We start from the raw sequence: 22,986 nt of genomic DNA on the forward strand, positions 1-22,986 counted from the left end.
GTTCCAACAATCAAACCCCCCAAACCTATTTTTTTTCCCACTTTTTAGTCTGTGCTGGTACTGGTCCTCTTGTCTGCTGTTCTGCAGTTAGAGGCCTGTGTTAGGGTTGTCTGCTGCAGTGTCCTTTCCAAGCACTGCTGTTGTTGGAGCACACACTAACTGATGATGTCCAACATGGACAAATTTCAGTCTGAAAATGGTAAAAACTGCTCAAGAGACTCGGAGCTGCTACTGTGATTAACCAGTAAAAGCTGGGAATAAAAGTGTCAGAAGTACCTGCTGAAGAATGTGGTCTTACTTGCATAAAAGACTGAGGATTTAGTCTGGTTTCTGGTGAAATGGTGTCTGCTTTATAGAAAAGCATCATTGAAATGGTTGGTGATCTCAGCAGAGAAACCCGAGAATGAAGAGGCATGGTTTACTGAGCAATTGTTGCTCTCTTTGATGTGGCTGCTCTAGAAAATCATTAAGGCACACTGATAGATCAGTGAGAGGAAACTACTGTCCCTGTTTATATGTGGTTTGCTCTGTAGTGGGGGGATTTAAGCCATTAGCAGGCCAGTTTTATGTGCTACTTCTACTTGTGCTTTACACCCTCCCTCCCCCTCCAAACCTGAACAAGTGAAGCACATAGTGCATTTTGTCCTTGCTTACAAAATCAAAACTGTTGTAGGAGCCTTAAAGTGTTGGAATGTCTGTGTACAAGTTCCATGATTATTAGCTTCAAAGAACTAAAAGCTTGCAGTACCATCTCTGGTTCTTCACTTTCAAAGTTACTTACAGTACAAGAGTGGAAGATGGATGGAAAAACAAAATAAAATCATTTGGTATTATTCACACAAGTAGTGTCAATTATAAAAGGCTGGAGAATTAATCCTTTCTGGCTAAAAGGTTTTGCATATCCAAAGTGGCACACTCAGAAAAAATATATCCACATGAAGGAGGAGGAGAGCATTTATAAAATTAGGAGAAATAATTCAGAACAACTTTATAAAGAAAAATTTGATGAGGAAGAAATAATCTGAGGACTCTTCTCTTAGTTGTGTGGTTTTTTTTCCTTCCCCTGGTTGCATGTTAATAAGTGCTGCTGCTAACAATATCTGCAGCTACATACACCTGGTTTTGATCAGATTTGTGCTGCTGTGATTAGTTTTCTAATTTTCTTTTTTTTTCCACTTTTTTTTTTTGTTTTGATTTTTGTTGTTTTTGTTTTGTTTTTGTATCTTGCTTGTTGCACAAAATGTCACTCCTTTTAAGTACTTTCTTGATCAGACATCTTTGTGCCTTCAGATATGATCTGGAATTCATTGTCTTATCTCGTTAATGCCATTGGAGGTGAAAAAAAGGCTGTTTCCCTCTTACTAATTATGGTGAAGTGACACGTTATGTTGTATTGTAGTTAACAACTTCAGGGGCGCCGAGAACCTTTAGTTTTGCCCCTGGGGAGTGTGACTTTTCCTCTTTCACTCAGTTCCAGGAAACTTGAACATTTGTATTTTCAAGACCACGTACCATTGGGAAGGAAGCAGGGGTGGAGATGTGTGCAGAGATTAAGTGGATATGAGAAGCAGTGTGCTTTGTAAAGGTCTAGGAACTGCAGAATTTAGAGAAATATGCACTCTAACTGCCATGTCCTTTGGCACTTTTAAGAGTTCAATGACAATGTTGTTAAATCTAGCAACCTGTCAGAAAATTCTGTGTAGAACTGTTTTTCATATGTGGTTATCACAGGTCACACTTTTTTGCATAATGTTCCCTTCATGCACTTTAGCATACATAACGCGTATGCAGTACATGTGTCTGTGTGTGGGTACACAAGCTTTCGTGCTCTAGCTGCATTTTTCTGGAATACATATTTATCATTCATCATGGTAAAGGAATTCTGTAACTGTGGGAACTAGTTATGAAAAAATAACTTTAATAAAAAAATAACTTTAATAAAAAAATAACTCAAAATATTTAGACCAGTTTAGCCTAAACTCTTTCCACTTGGATATTGCATTTGCAAACAGTGGTCTGGATTTAAATTTAGACTCATGAAATCTATGTCTCTACTTTCTTTAATTTCTGATGACATGATATTTTGGGAAAAATACATAGAGCCTTCAGATGAAATTTGGATTTCCTAGGTATTTTGTAAATTGATGGTACCACTCAAACTTTGGTCATGTGCATTTTTGTAAATTCAGTTAACAGTGTACCAGCTGAGAAAAAAATTTCCTTTCCTTTCCTGTTAGAACTCCCTAAACATATTAGCTCAAGGCCAGATTCAGTGTGGTTTATAGCTACGCTTAAGTGCTTCTGCAGGGCAACATGTCCTAGAGCAATATACGATTTGTGTGTTCTTACGGTAAGAACAGAAGCAGTACATTCCTGCAAATTGAATTACCCATGCTTTTATCAGTGAATAAAAACTGTATATCCTTTTTATCAAATAATCCATTAAAATTAAGTCAGTGAGAATCCTGAATGCGCTGTGTTCTTCCTTGCTTTATTTCTTCACTGTTTTCCTGGGTTTTTTTGGTGATGTGAAGGAGTAATATGTGCCTATGGATCAGACAAGGCTGGATCAGGTTGCAGGGAGGGCTCTGCAAACAGTTCTGTGGCAGGGAGTATGAGTGTAGCAGGGAGCAGCATAGCAATTTTTCTGCCTACAGACCTAATCATACTGTGGAGGAAGCCATAGGCTTCAATAGCAACGTATCAAGTCCCCTTTGAAGAGAATTTCTCCAAAGTGGAGCTTTTGAGAAAACAGAATGTGAAGCTCATCCTAGCAGGCACAAAAATCTGTGCAGAACAGCCTGTCTATGTGATTAATATGTTTCCTGTTTCTTCTTTATTCTGGTTCTACAGCACTGACACATTCAAGTGATAGTAATTTATTTTCTAGGATACGTAGCAGTCTTATTTGGCCAAAGCAAAGCTGGGACTTCCTTTTTAGTATTTACATTCTTTTTATGCCTCTCAACTTTGGGCTAAATGAAATAGTTGAATAAATCAACCAAAATTTTCCTTCAAGTAGGAAAAATAATTGAAGTAAAACCAAATAAAAATGAGTAGTTAAAATGAGGTTTTGACATGGTTTCCCCAGCAATTTGCATATATATTACTTGAGAAATATGAAGAGGCCAGACAACCAGTATCATCTTGTCTGAAAGCTAATTCTACAACATTTTTTCACCAGAAGTAATGCTGGAGGTCTTTACTTGCAAAGGGTGGAATTTGCTACTAACACAGTGAAAAATATGCTGTAATGGGAGAAATGGTGTAGATGAAGATGATCTGTACCAAATAATTTCCTATCTACTCTTCAGGTTGTGTTTTGTGACTGACTCAGAAAATCTTTTTTATTTCTGTAACTGATTAAAAGATCCTGCCTGTGATACAGACGTTTCTTGAAGGCGAGTTCTTTGTAATAGAGAAGTTACTCAGCAACCTTGTGTCCTGCTCTGGAGGAAAAACTGTTGACAATGATTCAATTGGGACTGATGGAAGACAAAACACTTTTCCAACATTTATGTATTTAGTGCCCAACATATTTTTATTCACTGAACTTAAACACAATATATATGCATGTATTAATGGTTTGTTTTACCTATCACATGATTTTGGTAACAGTTATTTAAAATGAATTAGCCATCAGTTGCACTTTGCATTTAAGAACCACTTTTGAGACTGAAGTACAGGGTGATGTGCAGGACTGTATCTTTTACAGTGAAAAATTGTTATGATTTCCAGAAAAGTGTTGCAAAGTACAGGAAATGCATACCTTTTCTATGAGTGCCAGAGACATTTACAAGTATAACAAGTGAATTTAACAATTTTAGAGATAAGAATTACCAGGTTACTATGAAATCTTATGGAAACAAGATTTCTCACAAAACATGCAGATTTACAATCCTTCGGTGAAGATCAATCTGTTAATATGTTTTTCTTTTTTTCTTGATAAAGCCCACGCAGAGTGGTAGAGCGTTCTGGAGGAAAGTTCTAGACACTCCTATCCTCTCTCCTTTAGTTACTGACTTTTTAGTTACTGCCTTTGGGCAGTTAGTAAGGCACATTTTTAATAACTGAATTGTGGAAGGTTAAATTTTTTCCTCCTGGACTATTTCCACACCCCACACCCTCCCCACCCCCCCCCCCCCCCCCCCAATATTTCCCTCCTCTAGTGCAGAGTGTTTTTATTTCTACGTGTGACAAGTCTGCAGTTATGTGTTTTTTCTGAGTTATAATGACTCAGATGTCATAATTAATTTGATGAGCAGGTGGGGGTTATTAGCCTTGTGCTTCACTTGCTAATAGCTGCACAGCTTTTCTAAAGTACTCTTTCAACTAAGGAGGCATTTCTTCACATAGAATAAACAGTGCAGCACAAAAGCCTCAGTTAGATAACTATCCATGGGTTTGAAAAGCTGCCAAGCAGATGTTGTTATTGGAGCGGGCCCAGACAAGATTGGGCAAGGCAGATGCGAGATGGGGGAGGAGGTTACACACAACCCAGGCGCTTTCGCTGCGGTGGCTGCAGAATGGGAGGCTGGGAGGTGTCTTCCCATAAACCAAATCCATTCTTCACTAGCCTCATGCTCATTGCCCAAGACCCACCCTTTAACTGTAAATAAATGAGGAGGAAACCCCCTCCCCCTGCTTTGTCTTAATATCCATGTGGGAATGAAACCGAATGTTCATCCAGAAGTCAGCGACTTCTGGTTTGCATTAAATCGGCTGTGTGCAATTTTTGAAGGGCCTACAGAGACTTTGCTTCATACCTATCAACATATGTAATGAACATGACTGCACTGACATTTACCAGAACTCATAGGTTCTCCTTTATTACTATAAATTAGGTTGTGCAAATTTAAGACAAAATGCTGTTTTGTTTCCTGTCACCTCTTGGTTATTTTTTTCCAAGTGAGTTTTTTTTCTTCTTTATTAAAAAATAACAAATATCAAATATTAGTCCATTTTTATTCTTTTAAAAGAAAAAAAAAATCGCTTAGAAAATCCAGAGGATTTGCCTGTGAGAGACAAGTAGGTTGGGTTGAAAACAGAGCTGATCTGTCTTTTACCCTATCTGGATTTTTTTCCTCCCTCTGTGATTTTAGGCTTTTTAGAACATATTTCTCTGTCCCTCTCTCTCAATAAAATTGTATAATCCCATTTTTCATTTACTTGATCTCAAGCCAGTGGTCTGGGCTTTTATTGCCAAGGGATAATTTTTGATAATGGGCTATTAAAACACTTGGACCTTCCATCCTATCTTTCAAATCTGTATAAGCATAGATTGTATTTCTGTGGAGAAAGAAAATCCCTTTGTTGGAAGAAATCAATAGATTTTATGTTTGTGTAGTATAAATGACTTAAAAGAAATAGATGCTTGTTAAACTAAATACAACATGAAAATATCACAAGATCCAGGTGACTATGCTTTATGAAAGATGATGTTCTGAGCCATTTGCCTCTATGTTTTATTTGTTATCTGCAATGATAGTTTGCTGGCTCTTTTGCAGACTGATATGGTACGTACAGGGAAGTTGTACTACAGTCTCTTTGACCAAGGAAATTTACTGGTACATGACAAGATGTACAAGACATTTGATCTTTCATTGCCATTTAAACTGTAGTTAATACTGCTTTTAAAAGGACAGAGAGCTTAAAGCAGATCCATATATTCTATACAAATATGTACAATTAAGTAGTTGGTATGTTTGACTTGTAAACTTTGTTAGTCTTTTTCAGTAAGTATTGTAAGAGTCATAAAAGCTCAAACTAAGATTTTATTTACCACGATATTCTTTTTACTAGCTCAGTTTCAATTTTTCCAGTCTGAACACAGTATATTAACTTGCTTCACAAGACATCAAAATGGTAATGACTTCCCGAATTCAAAGATTCATTTTTTCTCTAATGAATGAATGAAACTCCTTGATACATTGGTCTAAGATTTTATTTTCCTTAATCTTACCAGTGTTATTTTTCATGGTAGTCCTTCAGCAAGTCCATGGACTCTTGCTGACCTGCTGACCTTATCCTTTTAGGATTTCTAAAGCTAGAGTCTGGTATAATAGAATTAAAAAAGAAGAGAACATAATGCAGCAACATTTCAAAACACAAGCAATTAAATTGTCTTAGGGAGAACAGCAAAGCACAGGTTCTATACATCTTCATATGGTGGACAGACTGACGTGAAAACCTTCGTTTTTCTACTTTTTCATGTTGCACCAGGAAGCTGATATTGTAGGACTCTCCATATATTATTCCTTACTTTCAGGCATTAGTTCCATTTTGTCCCTAGTTTTTCTCACTTGATTGACCAGTATTAGATTGATTGACCAGATCAGTAAATATTAATATGTTGGTCCTTAACTCTTCTCCAAAATGGCATTATTTTAATACCTTATTCGGATGCATGGATAGGATTAAGATTTGTCTTCTTAAACAAAAGCAGAAAACACAAACCACCCTCAAAATCATATATCTAGCATTAGGAGAAAAAAAAGGAAAAAAAAATTCCTGGATCTGCTAGGACATAAAGTACATCAGCATGCTAAGGACATATACTAAAAACCTTGCTGCTAAGAGTCTCATACAATTTCATTCTGACCTTTTATCCATATTACCTGTTTTGAAGCTGGTGACAATTTTGTCTGAAGAGAAACCAAGTGATAATTAAAAAAATAAAATACATATTTACTTATTTTGGTTTAATCTTTCTAAAACACTGAATGTAAGCAGAACGGCTTATTGTTTTCCTGATGGTCTTTCATTTTCTCAACTTCACCATATATCATATTCATGGAAAACAAAAAAGTTAAAAGAGGTTTAAATACACCAAAATAAGTTTAACAGTCTCTAGGGCACCAATCTAATGTCTCAGCACGCTTGTAAGGAAAAAAAAACCTGAAAGGTTAAAGTGAATGTGAAATAAAAAGTCCCTTCACATGTAAAAGAACTTCTTTTCATTAAATTTTATTATAATTATTCAAGATGGCTGTGGTCATCCCAGTAAGAGACATGAACAATGAAAATAATAGCATATGGAGTTGGTAATCAATGAAGACACTTCTCTGATGTTATTATCTTTTTTTCTATGGTAAGAGTTTCTGACATATTTCACACAAGGCCTAAAAGTTTCTTCAGTGACAAAAATAGCAGATACAATGGGAAAGATGAAATGCCATAGCAAAAAATCACTGTCATTGCAGTCACTACCATTTAGTTCAGGACTGTCCAAAAATAAAGTTCCATGGAGCAAAGAATAATAATCACAAAAACATGAGAAACAGTCACCTTGAAGAGTAACTGATAATATATAATAGACAATAAGTTGAATGTGGCAACAAGTGTAGATCACTTATATGTAAACAGGAAAATCCTAAGCAACTGACTGGCATAATTTTTGGCAGAAGTAGTTACTGATACTAGGCGCTGCTCTAACATACGAGCTTCAAGAAGAACAGTTTTTAATGAATGTTTTCATTAATAATGCTTGAAGTACCGTTTGGCAGCTAGTTAAAGCCAACCTTGAATCAGATGTATTTTCAAGGCAGCAAAATAGCTAACTAGATTTTCACTAACTTTTTTCTGGAATTATTCTCCAGTTCATCTGGGATCAGAAATGCTGAAATACCGCAAGTCCTTCAATTTTTACACTATTTCTGCTCCAGCTGGAGAAAGACATTATTGGCTTGATCTCATAAGACTCTTAGTTCAACATTTTGTGAAATATCTTCTTATGAGGCAAGGGCCAGATATAAAACCAAAACTTCTACCACTTGAACAATGCTGGCTAGAGGCTGTGAGATTTTTCAGTAAAACTGTAGCCTGTGCTCAATTCAGCTGCAGAAACGTTTGTGTTGGAGTCGTCAGTTGTTCTGTGGCATTTCCCTAGGTTAGTAAGGCAGTAAGTTCAGAGAATCAAGTACTTTGTTCCATGATTTTATTTTATTTAGCAAAGAAAAGTTGATATGCAATCAACTGAATTAGTTGCTGCAAAAGAATACAGAATATAATGACCGAAACACTGGCAATTTGTGATAGCCACAAAATTTTGTATCATAGGAATCATGTATCAGTTTTATTTCAACTGAGCAAAGAGTTAACTTGTGTGTATGTGTGTATTATTGGTTTCTGTAATTTAGCAAGTTTTTACTGTACATTGTTCCTTACACCTATTTTATATCATGTTAATACCATGTAGTTGTCTCCTTACCAGCGTTTTCAAAAGCATATTTACTGAGGCAAATCACCTAAGGAAGAGTCAGGTGTGCTCCCTGTTTCTGAAGACTTGATGGGCAATATGAGAACAAAATTTCTGTGTGGTCTTCATACTTGGAGTGACACTGGGTAGAGTTTATTGGAGGAAGCTGATTTCCTAATCACAACAGTGGAAGGAGTCAAAAAGGAACCTGCCTTCTAAAAGGGCAGAGGGCATTATGCGTTTCTCTACTGCAGGGCTTTTTATAGTGTATCTAAGCTGGGAAGCAAAGCCTCCATTCATCATGGAAATCTTAAAAATCTGACCTAGTCCTTTCCATATTGCTGTGGAGAGGGTAGACAGAGAGACAGATGCAACCATATGTCAGCTGAGCACTGTTCTGAACCCCAAATGTTCCTTAAAACCAGTGAATATGCAGTGTCTTGTGGGTTAAGAAGGGTGGCTTAGACTTCTGCTTAAAGCAGCTGGATAGAAAATGAGACTGGTCAACACCTTTTGGGCACAGAATTTTGTCATCCAGAATATTTTCAAAGACAAATCCCTGATGAGGCTAAATGCTGTCACTGTACCCAATGAAGACCCATATTTTATGTCGAGCTCATTGCCTGTTTGGCAGCAATCTGGAAAGATATTTTCAGCTCTTGTCCCAGACAGAGGCTTTTCCTATATTCGTGTATTACAATTCTAGAATGTCTGCATTAGAGGTGCAATTTTTTTATTCTTCTTTTTTTCTTAAAATGTTCATTATTTCTTTTTATTCTAAATGGGACTGGTAACACTGTTGAGAGTTGAGGTAGCCAGGATCTTCCCATTACAGGTGTGCTTCCCTTTGCTTAAAAATCAGTCAAGCTTCACTTCTTTAAACTTTGACATGTAGGATGTCACCTGGAGCTGAACTTTATTATAAAGTTTCAGCAAAATTGGGTTAGACATTTTTTAAAATGACATTAACAAAAAATATATTTGATTATAATAAATGTGTCTTGCAGCTGTTTTGTTGACAAACTTTGAATTCTCTGTGCTATTGAGCAAAGCCTTGAAATTTGGCATAGTGGTGTGAGGGTATTCCTCTTGCTGTTCTTCTGGAAAGAAGACCTGGATGTGGCCAAGTTACAAGCCTTTGCAAAGATTCAGTTTGCATGTTAGCTTACAGTCACATCAGAATATGGCAGACAAATTCATCTGAGGGTGCTGAGTGCTTTGAGCATTTCCAGTCTGGGAATAGTGCTGGACTTCCTGCAGATTTTGCTACCAGCTCTTGAGGTCCTCTCTGGAGTTAAGTAGAGGAATGCGTTCCCTATTCTTGTCTCAGTTGTTCATCAAACAGGCAAGTGAGGAGAAAAGCTGTTGGTTTTTAATATAGTGGGAACAAACAAGGAGTTTCTTCAGAGAAGAATGGTAAAAATCTAGGATAAAGAAGAACACATTACTTGTAAATATTATACTGTTAAAAAATATAATGTAATGATATTTGATTTATTAATGGAAATGGTACAGCTTTAGAAAATGTTCTTTTTAGGATCATTTCAAGTAAGGAACAAGAATTAATTTTTGGCTTGCTGAAGTGGCAGTAGTGAATGGAGGGAATGAACACACCTCAGCTATTTCTCCTTGCGTCTTTGGCATTATTTATTTCTTCTTGGAAATACAAATGGTTTTGAAACCATGAAGCCACAGAGCTATGAAGCATTTTTCAGATCCGATACTGGTGTGGTCAGCAACCATTAGTCATTAGACAGTCAGAAGTTGGTGGTTCTTTTCTGTGGCAAGGGCCTTTCAATGGCAAAGAAATGAAGAAAAATAAGCTACCTAGTAGCAAAAAATCAGGCCCTAATTTCTTCAAAGTGTTTTGATCACATCATAGAAGTTGAGTTAGTTTAGGTTTCCTTAGAGGCTTGCTGTGAATGGTGGTATTAATTGGTGTACAGAGGTTGGTACGACAGTGTGCTGGAACGCTAAACATTAGTTAGTCTGAGAAAGGAGAGTTCTCTGTGTCTGAGCAACACAGTGTAAACTATCTTTGTCTGTTTTCTACCCTATCAACTTGCAAACTTGTGCAGAGTTTGTTATAGCTGCATGGGGCTTGTTCCTTCTCATGTGAAAAATATTCTACAGGCCAAACTATATCCTCAATTGCACTTTCGCCTTGAGTCAATCTGTACAGATGTGCAACTTTAATAAACAAATATAGCTCTAATAGAAGGCTAGAATTTATTTCTCATTCTCTCTTAACTGTATAAGCTCTTCAAAGTCAATCAAAGCAAAAGTCTTTAGTTTGCTAAACAAGTATGTTGGCCCTGAATAAACACGTTGCTGGTGTTTTAATAATGAAACTACCCTTTGTTTTTACAGATTTTCATATTAGTCTTTTCCAACTTTTTTTTAATAACTTACTTTTTGTGCCCTTTTGAAGGTGAAGTCCCCACTCCAGTGTCCATCACTCTCCAATTAATTTAATAAAACCTTTTTTAACAGACAAAGAAAATATTTGTTTATATTACTAAATATGTATTTTCATAATTTTTTGAAGTTATTAATATTTCTTCAGATTATCATGCAGAATTTTATATTTGGATTACACAAGAAAACCCTTCTGGTCAATTCTTGTATTTATAGAAGAAAGTGCTTTTATCAACACTTTACATGAAGAAGAATGACAGATTTGAGCCTTTGCCCTTCTTGCAGTTAATCATTATGTAGCATATATAAACCTACAATAATTTATCCCCACAGATCCAGTACATCCTCAAAAGTTATTTTATGTAGCTCACTGAGATCTTAATTATTGGTTGAACTACAGTCTGATTGACTAATTGAGTATTGTTAGTCAGTATGCAATTAGCATCTAAAGATGATACTTAACAAAAATAAATAAGATTTTTCTCCTACATTTTCTTCTTCTAACACTAAAAAAAATCATTTTCAAATAAGCTTGCCAGAGGTTTAAATAATATAGCCAAATTCCTATGTGCAGTAGTCCTGAAGGAACATGTCAAAAAACTTCACTTGAATCCCTACTGTGTTACAGTTTGAGATTCTTTTCCTAGAGACATCTTTAATGGATATTTTGTCTGAGATTTCCACGTTGACATTGTAGTATCTTCAAAATGACTATGAACAAAATTTTTTTGAAAATGTTGGACAGCTGTCTTAGGAAGTTTTTCTTTTATACTTTCCTAGACAGTGACCAGTTAAAGGCTGTAAGGGTGAAATTACAGCTTCAGACATGCTTTTAACTATGCTTGAGGAAATTCAGTGCTGCCTGTGGCACATAATATGTGAGGGGCTTGCCTTTGCTAACTCTCAGTTGTAGATAGCTGTCTTGGTTTTTCTTGCATGGCAGCATGAGCCTGTTTGCACAGGTTCTGCAGCAGAGTACACAGAGAGTGTGCGCTTGCACCAAACAGGCATTTACCCTTTGAGTGTTTGAGGTCATTTTACACTGTGCTATTCTGAGCCCTGATCTTCCCCCAGCCCTGTCCTGGCCCCTGTCCTCTACTCTCTCCTTACCATCTTTGATTCTGGCAACAAAAGTTCATTCCATAGCTCAGGTCAGACAGAAATGATGCATTGCATCACAGCTGCTTTTATGAAAGTGTTTATTTCATATCTGAAATGTTTTTATATACATTTGCTCTGCTATGACTTGCAGGAGGAGAAAGAAAGCAGTTTTACTGGAGGCAAAACAGCCACCTGTGAAAACTAATTGCGTAGGTTGTGTTGTGCTGATATCTCTGGGAATGATCCATCAGGAAGAAAGTAAATATCCTTAATCTGTTAGGAGATCACCTATATGCCAAAATGATCTCCTTTATCAAAGTGGTGATTGAAATATCCCTTCAGATTTGCAGTGGTATGTGTTAGGGGGGGAAGGAAGGGAAGGAAGCATAACTCCTGTAGAGGCAGGTGCCTCATCCCAGAAAAGCGTATAGACAAATGAAAAATTATGAACTTGAGAGGCTCAGACTAAATTGTCTCATTAAAGACTGTAATTCAATATGCTTGGAATCCAGTTACTTTCAAAGAAGAATTTCAAGAGACCAGGCTGCTCCTTAGCTTTGTCTTTTTTTTCCCCCTCAGTAAGATGAGAATTGCAGTGTCTAATTATGCCCCTCTCCTCACTCCTGCCCCAAAGTTCTGCTCTCCATCAGCTTTCCAGAAAACTCACAGTAGACTTAAAAGAAAAATGGGTTAAAAAATGCAGAGCTCTAAGGCAGTTCAGCTGCCTGCCACCTCTGGGCATGTTGTTCATGCAATCGTGTGAAAGCCTGCCATGGAAAACTTAAAAAAATTATTGGGGCATTTCTTCAAGGCATGGGCAGGAACAACTGCTTTGTTTCTACTACGTGCTGTGCTCCTCAGTGGCAGCTGAGAACTTGCTGGGAACTTCTGGGTCTACCCCTCTCCTGACTGCAGTGGCTTAGGAACTGTGCCCAAGTGCTTTGTGCTTGGTTCTGTGTCCCGGTGTCACAGGACAAGGTAGTGACGGACTTGTGTCAGCCTTGTGAAGGTGTGAAGACTTGGACCCAGGATGCTGCTCGACTTACTGAAACACCAAAGGCCAGGGTGTTCACTGGATAAGGTTATTTCAGTCCAGTCTGGCTGTCTCTTCATTATATGATAAGATGACATTTCCCCTTATTTTTAAACTTTCAGTTTCACTGTACCTTTGAGACAGACAAGTTCAAGAAATGACTTCTCTGTAAAAGCACAAAAACTGGCTACTAACACCATTCCTGTGATTTGCGACCTGTGGGTAGAACTTTCAGACAGCTTTTTCATCTCTAGTTTTGGATTTTTAGTTTGTGGGGGCCTCCATGGTGAAAATGATTATTAACTGCTTTTTTGGCCTGCTTGTATGAAAGAGGTATTTGACTGATACTTCACTACAGCTTAATACTTGTCATATGTACTCAGTGACAGTAAAATACATTACAGCAAGTTGTAAGGGTAAAATCATTTTGTAGCTGTGTTTTAAACAAAATTTGAAATCATGTTTCTCCCACCATTTCCTTAATCTTAAGTTCAATTTAGCAAAGTTGAGGTTGGAATATGGGAGAAAAAATTCACCAGCCAATAAAGAAAAAAATGGAATCAAGGGACTGGGCTTGTCATGTGGCATGTCTCTGGCACTTAAGGGTTGAGAATAACAGAGTATTTAGTAACAGAAGTCAGTCTGTGTATGAAATGCAAATCTTGAATACAATGCTGTTAGGAATGAGTAACTAGAGGAACCAAAACTAGAGCGACCTTGAAATCTGAAATTGACTCTTAGTACTATACCTCTAATTAAATAAATTTTATCTTTGGGATTGACAGAAGTGGATATAAGTAGTAAGAGGGGCACACCAAAATCACAGGTTGTATAATATATTGAGAGATTTTTTTACTTATGGGACCAAATGAAGTCATAGAACTAGCTGTTAGTGGCAGTGAAGATCAGGTTTCATTAAAAATGTACACTTTTCAGAGATTAATTTGACTGCCTTGTATATTTACCAGGCTCAAAGGAGGTAAACTAAGGCACAACACTTGGCTTAAATAGATTTTGAGAGAATGCTGAAATACTAATGCCATCTCCTTGCTTTGCATCCTGGATATTTAGATTTCCAGAAGATTTGCCTGAAGTGCTTGGACTTAATTTGTGAGCCATGAGTCATGGTTTTGCTTAGTTTGCATATAGTCTAGCTATTGTACTGTGCTTTTCCCAAGAATAAGTGACATTACTCTGAAAAACATACACAGTAATTTGATCTCTGATACTGTGTTATAGGCGTCTCTTTATTCTAGGATTTAGAATAATATACACTACCTGCCTAATTGCCACCAGGTGGAAGGGTACCAAACCTGAATGACAAAAAAGATGCCTCTCCTCCAAATCAAACAAACCATGTGTTACTTTTGTTATTCTGTCTTGAAAATTAAATGAGTGGCAGTTTTAACCTCTCTTGGTTGTTACTGGATCACTGTTTTTCTAAATTCTGTAATTCGACAGATTATTTTTCATTTTATGGTCATAGCTGCTTCTTCAAGTTAACAGAAATGGCTGTCATAGTTGCAACCTTATATCCTTTCTGGTTAGAGTAGGGACAAGACAGAAGGGCCACTTGTCAAAGTCTCAGATGCTGGAGGGGAGCAGGATGTTGCTGATGCCAAAGAAATCTGAGAAACACACACCTGTTGTTATTTCAGAGTGCCATGCTTCTGCTGATAATTGGCTGAGGTTTAAAGTTATGTGTGGTTTAACTCTAATTCACAATTCCACAAGAGATAGACGCTGGGGTGAACAAGGACAAGTCAAAAGCTGAGGTGTTATTGGCTGTTGGATTAACTTTGGAAATTGGCAGTGGTCCTCCAAATTAAAAGGAGTCCCTGCATTTTTTCAGGCAGATACTGGCACACATCTACAGAGACAGGCATTTGAGCCAAAGAGGTTTGGGACTGCATTTCAACCCCATCTGCTTTTGTCACCAGGCCATCCTGACATGCTTACTTTGTCAGCCAGAGATTTTTTTTGTTCCCAAGTCTGTGTCTGTGTTGTGAGAATTCCTGGCTTCCTCAAGTATTCTGGGCAGCTGTGTTGGGCCTGAGGCTCTAGCTCAGTGTTTAAAGCCAATTTTTCTACAATACTCATGTTGGTTTGTATCTTGCATCATTGTTTCTTTTGGTTTAGATACAAAGATGCTACCTAAAAGTGATCAAAATCAGTAGAATTTGGTTTTGTGAAAATTATTGTTAACTCCATCACTTTTTTTTCTCTTGTAAGCATGCCAGAGATACCCTTCAGCATCTCCTCCTTTCCTCATAGTTTGCATTCTTCTCACTTTTAATTCTCCATGAAGTCCAGAGGACTTTTCTAAAAATAGAATCATAGAATGGTTTGGTTTGAAGGGGATCCTGAAGATCATTTCATTCCAAATCCCCTGCCATGACCAGGGATACCTTCAACTAGACCAGGTTGCTCAGAGTGCTATCCAACCGGCCTTGAACACATCCAGGGATGGGGCATCCACAGACTCCTTGGGCAATCAGTGTCTCACCATCCTCAGAGCAAAAAAATTTGTTTCTCATACCTAAGTTAAACATAATATCTTTCAACTTGAACCCATTACCCCTTGTCCTGTCACTACATTCTCTTGTAAATAGTCTTTCCCCATCTTTCCTGTAAGTTCACTTCAGGTACTATGTGGCCACCACTAGGTCACCCCAAAATCTTCTCTTCTCCAGACTGAACAATCAAAATTCTCTCAGCCTTTCCCCATACAAGAGGTGCTCCATTCCTCTGATCAAGTTGGTGGCCTCCTCTGGACTCTCTCCAACAGGTCCATGTCCCCCTGTGCTGGGGACCCCAGAGCTGGATGCAGCACTGCAGGTGGGGTCTCACCAGAGCAGAGCAGAGGGGCAGAATCCCCTCCCTGGCCCTGCTGCCCACGCTGCTTTGGATGCAGCCCAGGACATGTTTGGCTTTCTGGGCTGCAAATGCAAATTGCTGGGTCACATCCAGCCCCTCATCCATCAGCATCCGCAAGTCCTTCTCCCCAGGACTGCTCTCCATCTGTTCATCCCCCAGTCTGTGTTGACCCAGGTGCAGCACCACTTAACACCTTTGGGATATTTGTCTGGGCTTCATACACTGATACAGGGAACAGAACCTGCAAAAGAAACCCCAAAACCCCAAAAAAACTTGGTGGAAAAGAGCTGCCTGTTTTTTCTTCACTTACCCAGACCCAGAGTTCAGAACCCTAACTGCACCAGAGCAGCTCCCTTGTGAGCTTGACAAACTGCAAACTTTTGAAGTGGAAAAGAAATTTTGTTCTTTTTTTTTTCTACCACCACTGCATTTCAGTTTACAAATGATTTGCACATTTACAGTATTATATATGCTGTTGAGTATATCAGATGAAAGTGGACAAGTCTGTGTATTGGGTTGGGTGAAATTTGCAGGGAGAGAAATCTTTTATGAGAAACATAGTCCTTAGAAATCAGCTTCATTTTTTTTTCCGTTTTAAATTTCCTCACATATTAAATGAATACACATTTTCTTCTAAGACATTTTAGGAGTTTCATTTCCATTCCATACATTTAGCTGTAAATACCTAGCTGGTTTCTATGCAGCTCTACCAGACCCAACTCTCTGTTATCCCTTTTAAAAAAAAATATTTAGAAACATAGTTTCCAGAGGAGGATTTGGTCAGTGCAATTACTGTAGCAGTTTTTTTATATAGTTACTACAGGAGGCCTGAATGGACAACACTCTGTGGCCCTCTGGATCTCAGAAACACTCTGCAGAGGTGAGGATCCGATCTATGCCTGTAACCCCGGGAGCTTAATGCAGTCGCAAGCCTTACTGAGCTGATGACATTTGTTTGCATACCATCTGCAGCAACCTGAATGACTGGTTATTCTGGTCTGGAGAAAACAGCACTGACATCATGTGATTCTGGCAAAGGGAGCCACACTGGATCCTGGCCTTTGAATACCCAAGGGGCTGGCAGCAGTCTCAGGGGTTGGCCGGCAGCCCCATTGAGCTCCCTAGTAATCAGTTGACTGCTGGGCTGGACAAGCTGCCCTACTTTCTCTGACAGGCTCTGTCTAAGAGAATGACGGGCAGCCTGCCACTACTTATATTTGGTGGAGTTACTGAAGATTAACTGTTTAGCAGCTCAGTGCTGACAGTGCTTCCCTTTGAAGAATGGGTGCCAGAGAGGACTTTATTGAGGAGGGATGCCACTTCTTTTTCTCACTTGTTATATATTTTAGTCTTAAGGAGCAGGAGTTTCCTTTTCTTGTTTGTTTTTTTTTTTTTTTCTTCCCCACTGCCTTTCTTGCCAATTTTCAGAGAAATGCTGTTGGATTTGTTTTTCTTTGAAGTTTCTAAGGTTTGTTTTATTTTTAGTGAAATGTGACATTCTAGTAGATATTCAGCACTGCTAAGTTCCTACACTGCTGAAATCCCTGGAGGAAAGATAGACAAAAGAAAAGTCAACCCTTTGAAAGGCCAAGAACATTTAGTATTTATTGTGACAGGCATAGTCATATATATTTCTTTCAATAAAAATTTTGATGTATCCAAGTGGGATATTGAGCATAGAGGGAGAGTTATATTTGTGAATAGTTTTGAAAATCTGATTGTCATAAACAGAAGACTGTTTGCTGTCAGAATTGTAATGAATAAGTCATAATTATAAGCAAGAAAGGTTTTATTAACAAGCTGACTGTTATCAGGTGAGTTGGTGGAAATACATTTACAGTACTGTCCCACATAAAAGAAAGTGCTAAAACTACTTCTGTAGAATAGATATTTTTTCAGTGTGCATTTTGTGTAGTATTTTGCTTGATAGTCATATTTTTTCCAAGACACATTTGTCTTGGAGTCAATAATAATATAAAATAAGCCACTGACAATTTTTAGATAAATTTCTAAAATAGGGAGTTTTCTGTGTTACTATCATGACTCAGAGGAACTAATCCAAATTCTTCTGAAGTTAGTGGAAATTTTTATGACACTTCCCTCTCTGACAATTATGAGAAACATAAAAGCTTATTATTTTGTGTCTTTCTATTTCATCTGTTACATGTGTAGACACAGTGTCAAATCTGTATGTAGTGTAAGATGGCATATCTTTGCATTCCTTATGATGCAAGTTAGCTGGTTCTTTAGACTGGTTGCATTTGAAAATTATTTTCTTATCTCTTAAGAAAATGGCAGGCAGAGAAATTCAAAGATAAAATGACATTCTGAGGACATCTTTGGAAGGTTTCCATTAAAGTATTTTGGAAGATCCCATCTTTTTGCATGTTGCACTTTCCTGTCCTTTGCTATGACCATAAAATTTGGACTCCACTGACTTATAAGACATTTCTCTGAACAGTCCAGTCAGTGAGGGGCAATTTGGGAAGAGACTCCCTACTTTAAGACCACTTAAAATGAGTGTATTTTGGTGTTTCTTTCAGAAGTCTTTCTCCTCTTATTCTCTAAAACTTTTAGTAACCTTATTGTTAAGCATCTTTGGCTTAGGTCATAATTAGTTCAAATGTCTGCCAGACAGACAATGGCTGATCAGTGGACTGACCAGTCATTGTGAATAACTTCTATCAACTATCTGCTAAGAGATAACATGTTCTGAAACCCAGTCATAAATGGGACCCATTGCTGTTAGGAGATGCCTTAACTCTTGGCAATATATATTTTTATTTCACACAGAATACAAATGAGACACAGTTTCCTTGTTCATGAGTGAAAATACACCAAGAACACAAACAGCAATCTCCTCTAAAGATGCCTATATTTGTTTCTCTGGCTCTTGTGATCTTTAATTGCTTTTCTATCATGACCACCTCTTCACTTTGAAGGGTCCGGGCATGGCAAAAAATTTTTAGTGACAGCATTTTTAATTAAAAGGAAGAGTACAATGCTGTTTAAATCCCATAAATATAGTAGTCAGTGTTTGTGAGTGTCATTCACTATGAATGAAAAAGCAGACTGTTCATACAGAGGTAAGATGTACATGTGCATTAAAGCTTTTAATTTGCTTGAATCTTAATCATATTACAGGTTGCCAAGATACTTTTGATGGATATTAATAGCCAGATTTGAAAAGAGGATTTCTTGCATACTCAGATAAACTTTCCCGTGTGGTGTATCTTTGTGGGGAGTGATAGTAATCTGGAAACTCATGAAGACTTCTCATCCTCTAATTGATATGGTCCTATAGTGTATTTCTGTGTAATTCAAAAAGGTGAAATTGATTCCATATTGCAGCATAAGTGCTGATTTACGAAACCTATTTTAGTTACACATTTCTGATTCTCAAGACATGAATTTACTCAATTAAAGAAAGTGCCTACAAATTAATTTCTCTGCCAGTATAATTTTGAGGAATTGTCACTTGAATTCTCTCAGAACAATTTTTTGTGATTATGATGAAGGTGCCTGTATATCATGGCAGAAGCACGCTGTTTATGTCTGCATTATTCAAAATCTGGTCTTAGACAAACTACAGTAGATCACTGCAGGAAGGTTTCTTCAGCCATTTAGATTATTATATCCTTTTCTCTCTTTTCTTTTAGATTATTAAACCAGAAAAATACAGTGTTTCAGTGCACTGCTACTCAGTGAATGTTCATGGGGGGATGAGGAAGAAAAGTGGAAGAAAATGAAGAAAATATAATGTGGAAATTATATTTAATTTTGTTTATGAAAGAATAATTTTTATCAAATATATATGTTCATAGTCATGATAATGCTAAGACTTGCTACCATGGATTTAAGCTGCGCAGATACTCTACATTTTGCAGGGAGGGAAGAGTCTGTTGGACTTGTCTGAGTAGAAATCACCTGCATTAGCTAATTTTATTAAAAAATCCCTAGTTTCAGATATTTGTAGATATTAGAGGTATTCCTCAGTGATTTACCAAGCCTCAGTGCACTTCTAAACATGACGGTTTATAAACCTTTCAATTGCTCCATTTCAGCACTTCAGCAGGAAAGAGTGTTTCAGATATAATTTAAACATTTTCTTGAAAGTTTTTTTCCTCCATTTTTATTGAACAATGAAATGTATAAAATAAATTTCCATGGAGTGAAAGTATGTTGTAAGGTCTCTGACTGATAGAGAATAATTGCTTTGTTGATTGTATATCCATGCATGATAAGATATGCATAAGAAGAAATCTGGTACAGAAGTATAAATAATACTTATCTTTAAGCCAGCATCTGTCATCTGCTTCAGCAGACAGTGTTTTCTTTCATTCCTGCATAAAAAGAGCGGAGAGATTTATGGAGCAGCTTTGTTTGTGCTCTGTGATGCTTAATCAATTTTTATTAAATTCTAAATTAAAACTTGGCTTTCTTCATAGTCTTTTTTTATTTTTTCTACAAGTAGACATATCTGATGTATAGAACAGGAGAAAGGCTCATGACAGCCACAGAATTTATGTGAAGGTGGGAGGACTTGAGTCCTGAACTCCTGAACACTTTGTTTTCAGAGGGGCTACTCTCAGTCATTTTTCAGAAGTTATGTTGATATTTCTGTGACATTCATGAATATGACAGAACAACCTATAAGCTATTAATATCTGGACTCCCTTGTTGGTATAATTATTATTGATCTTTGCAAGAAATCTGTGAAGGAATTTTATTTTTATTAATTTGCAGATGGTATGTATGGCTCTGTTAAGCAAACTATGTTTAAAGTTGGCTTTCATCTTTATGGCAGTTTAAAACGTTAGCTAATTCATATTATGCACTGTGATATGTAAATAAGTAGTGTTATCTCCATTTTTCAGATGAAGAAATTAAGGTAAAAGTGCAAAGTTACTTAGTCAGGGTCACATCTCTTGAAAGAGGCAGAATATAGGCTGCAGGGGTGCTTTGGTCTTTGGCTAAAATCATATCACAAATTACTTTAATAAAGAGTAGACACATCATATATGCAAATTTTATTTTCAAAGTTCAGATACATGAAATAAATGAGTCATCTGAGACAAAAAACTGTCTTAAAATTTGATAGTTTGGTAGTTTGTTCCAATGCATTTTGTTCTTGCTGATGCTAAATTGATGTTGTTTACCTTCACTGTATAGTTCTTGCTGTGCCATTCATGTAAAATTGGCGACCTCTTTATGACCTGTTATTTTCTCTCTATGAAGGTACTTACACGTGCTAATTAAAACACCTTTTTCCTTCTTTTTGAAGAAGTCTAGGACTTATTCTCTATCTTCCAAGTAAGGTTTATGTCTCAATCCTTCTAAAATAAGAAGACAAAATGGTGTTCTGCTTTCCTTTTTATCATAGAGCTACATCATAATTTGTCCTAGATCATAGCTGAGAGCTTGTATTTCAGTTTCATGATTGAAGCCTTTCAGTCACAGGTTTTAGGAATATAGTCCTCCATTCTTGTTTTTCCCGTCTAAAAAACTTGTGGGAAAGAACTGTAGAGGAACTGTCTGCTCAGTGTATTCAAAGGGTTCTTAATAGATAATAAAAAAATTGCCTCTTTGGTGTGTTCAAGGGAACTTGGAAAATAGAAATGTAAAAAGAAATATTTTTGTTTACCTTAACACCTCTGCTTTCAGAAAGGTTGGCTTGTGTCTTCTACATAGTCTCTAGTATGCACCAGTCTGTCTTTGAGATTGTTTGTTCTCCTCACTCTTCTGAGCAGTGACACATTAATGACAAAGTGTGCTGAAAAGCAAATCTCTCAATCCCCAAAGCTGCTTTAAAAGACCTCTTTCAGTTTATTCGTGTTCATTTCAAGAAATACAGCAGGTGGTAATGTGAATTCCGTGTGGCTGAATGCATTAATTTCCTTTGGTGAGCTTTTTGAGAATCTGAGAAGATAATTTTGGTGAAAACTCCTAGGAAAGCAGAATACAGCCTTCAGGGTTTTTGTAGCTCAGCTCATAATCAAAGAGATGTCAATTCATTTTTTGGTGTCCTTTTTCCTTTTTATCCACTCGAAACACTGCTCGTTATCTGTTCTGAACACATTGATTCTGTGTCCAGTGCAGCAGCAGCAGCATGGAAAAAAAAAACGTGGAGCTGAGAAACTGGAAGAACTTAGAAAGGAAGAAAAATAAAGAGAAGTCTCACTGAAAATTTAAAATGGAAACAGGATGTGAACATGATGCAGAAGAGGGCTTTCATGATACAATGCAACTGTCTTTGTAGCTGCCCAGCTATATTCTGTATTGCTGTTTGCCAGTGTTCGCGGTTTTTTATTTTGCATGAACATAACACAGATCTAGTAAGTTTGTGTCTATTTCACGTGGAGTAAATTTAGACTAGATGAAATGAGTTTTTGGAGCCACTGCCAAATGAGGTGGTGATGATGGCTAGAGAGGTTTGGAGTTTGGGAATGCTACTGACTGGAGCACAGCACATACTGCATCATGCCTTTGACCATGATGCTTTAGACATGCTGCCAAGTGTTTCTAACAAGATAGTGCTGTTACTGCATTTTAATTTTCCTGTTGCATACAGTACGTTTCCTTTTTTGTTTTATAAACTGTCCTCTCCATGGTTTTTGTACCTTTGTAAACAGTTCTGACTATTTGATATATTGGCAAAGTATGAGGGAACTTGTTGCATATTACTCCTTGTTATATGACGTTATACACTCTATACAGTTTTGATAGTGTGGTCAGCTTGAGTCCCTAAAACATGCTAAAGACATAAATAGAATTTGATTGTTAGGTGTTGGCCAAAAAATAAAACAAAACAAAGGGGGCATTATTTATATCTTTTTAATGAGCAAGAAGACAATCATCAATATGAGAGTCATAGGATATGTAATGATGTACCTTAACAGCAGTTGGATCAAGATTTTCTAAGAAAAACAAGAGTTTAGTCTTCTGCTTTGGATAGGGAGAACTGGAGTCTTCTTTTTCATAAAATGCAAAACCTCTAAAATTTAGTGAATGTCATTGAAATCTCTAAAAGTATACTATATCAGTCTACAAACTATTTATCCATTTATAGGCTGAAATTTTATCTGTTCAAAAGAAGAACAGTTACATCATTTTTACATTTGGAAATGGTCATACAAAACATCATTGAGCCTATGCTATAAGTTCTCAGGTTATAAAATCTACAATAATACATTTCAGTAATGTTAAAAAGGGTATACTGCGTTTTAGCCCAACTAAAATGCATTGTTTTCTTCCTTTAGTTTTTTCCTTTTTCAGTTTTTAATGCTGCTCTTATAACTGAGGTCTCCATTTGAAGAATAAAGTTCTCTCTGCCTGAATGAGGTCTCTGTCCTGTATCTGA

The 22,986-nt window shown here is 37.0% G+C and overlaps 1 protein-coding gene across 11 annotated transcripts in view; it reads left to right on the plus strand.

Annotated features, from left to right (window-relative positions):
• NFIB (nuclear factor I B) overlaps positions 1 to 22,986 on the plus strand; it is a 266,788-nt gene that overhangs the window by 133,452 nt on the left and 110,350 nt on the right. The window lies entirely within an intron of this gene.

The sequence above is a fragment of the Corvus hawaiiensis genome, chromosome Z (genome assembly GCF_020740725.1).
Source record: "Corvus hawaiiensis isolate bCorHaw1 chromosome Z, bCorHaw1.pri.cur, whole genome shotgun sequence".
Taxonomy (NCBI): Eukaryota; Metazoa; Chordata; class Aves; order Passeriformes; family Corvidae; genus Corvus; species Corvus hawaiiensis.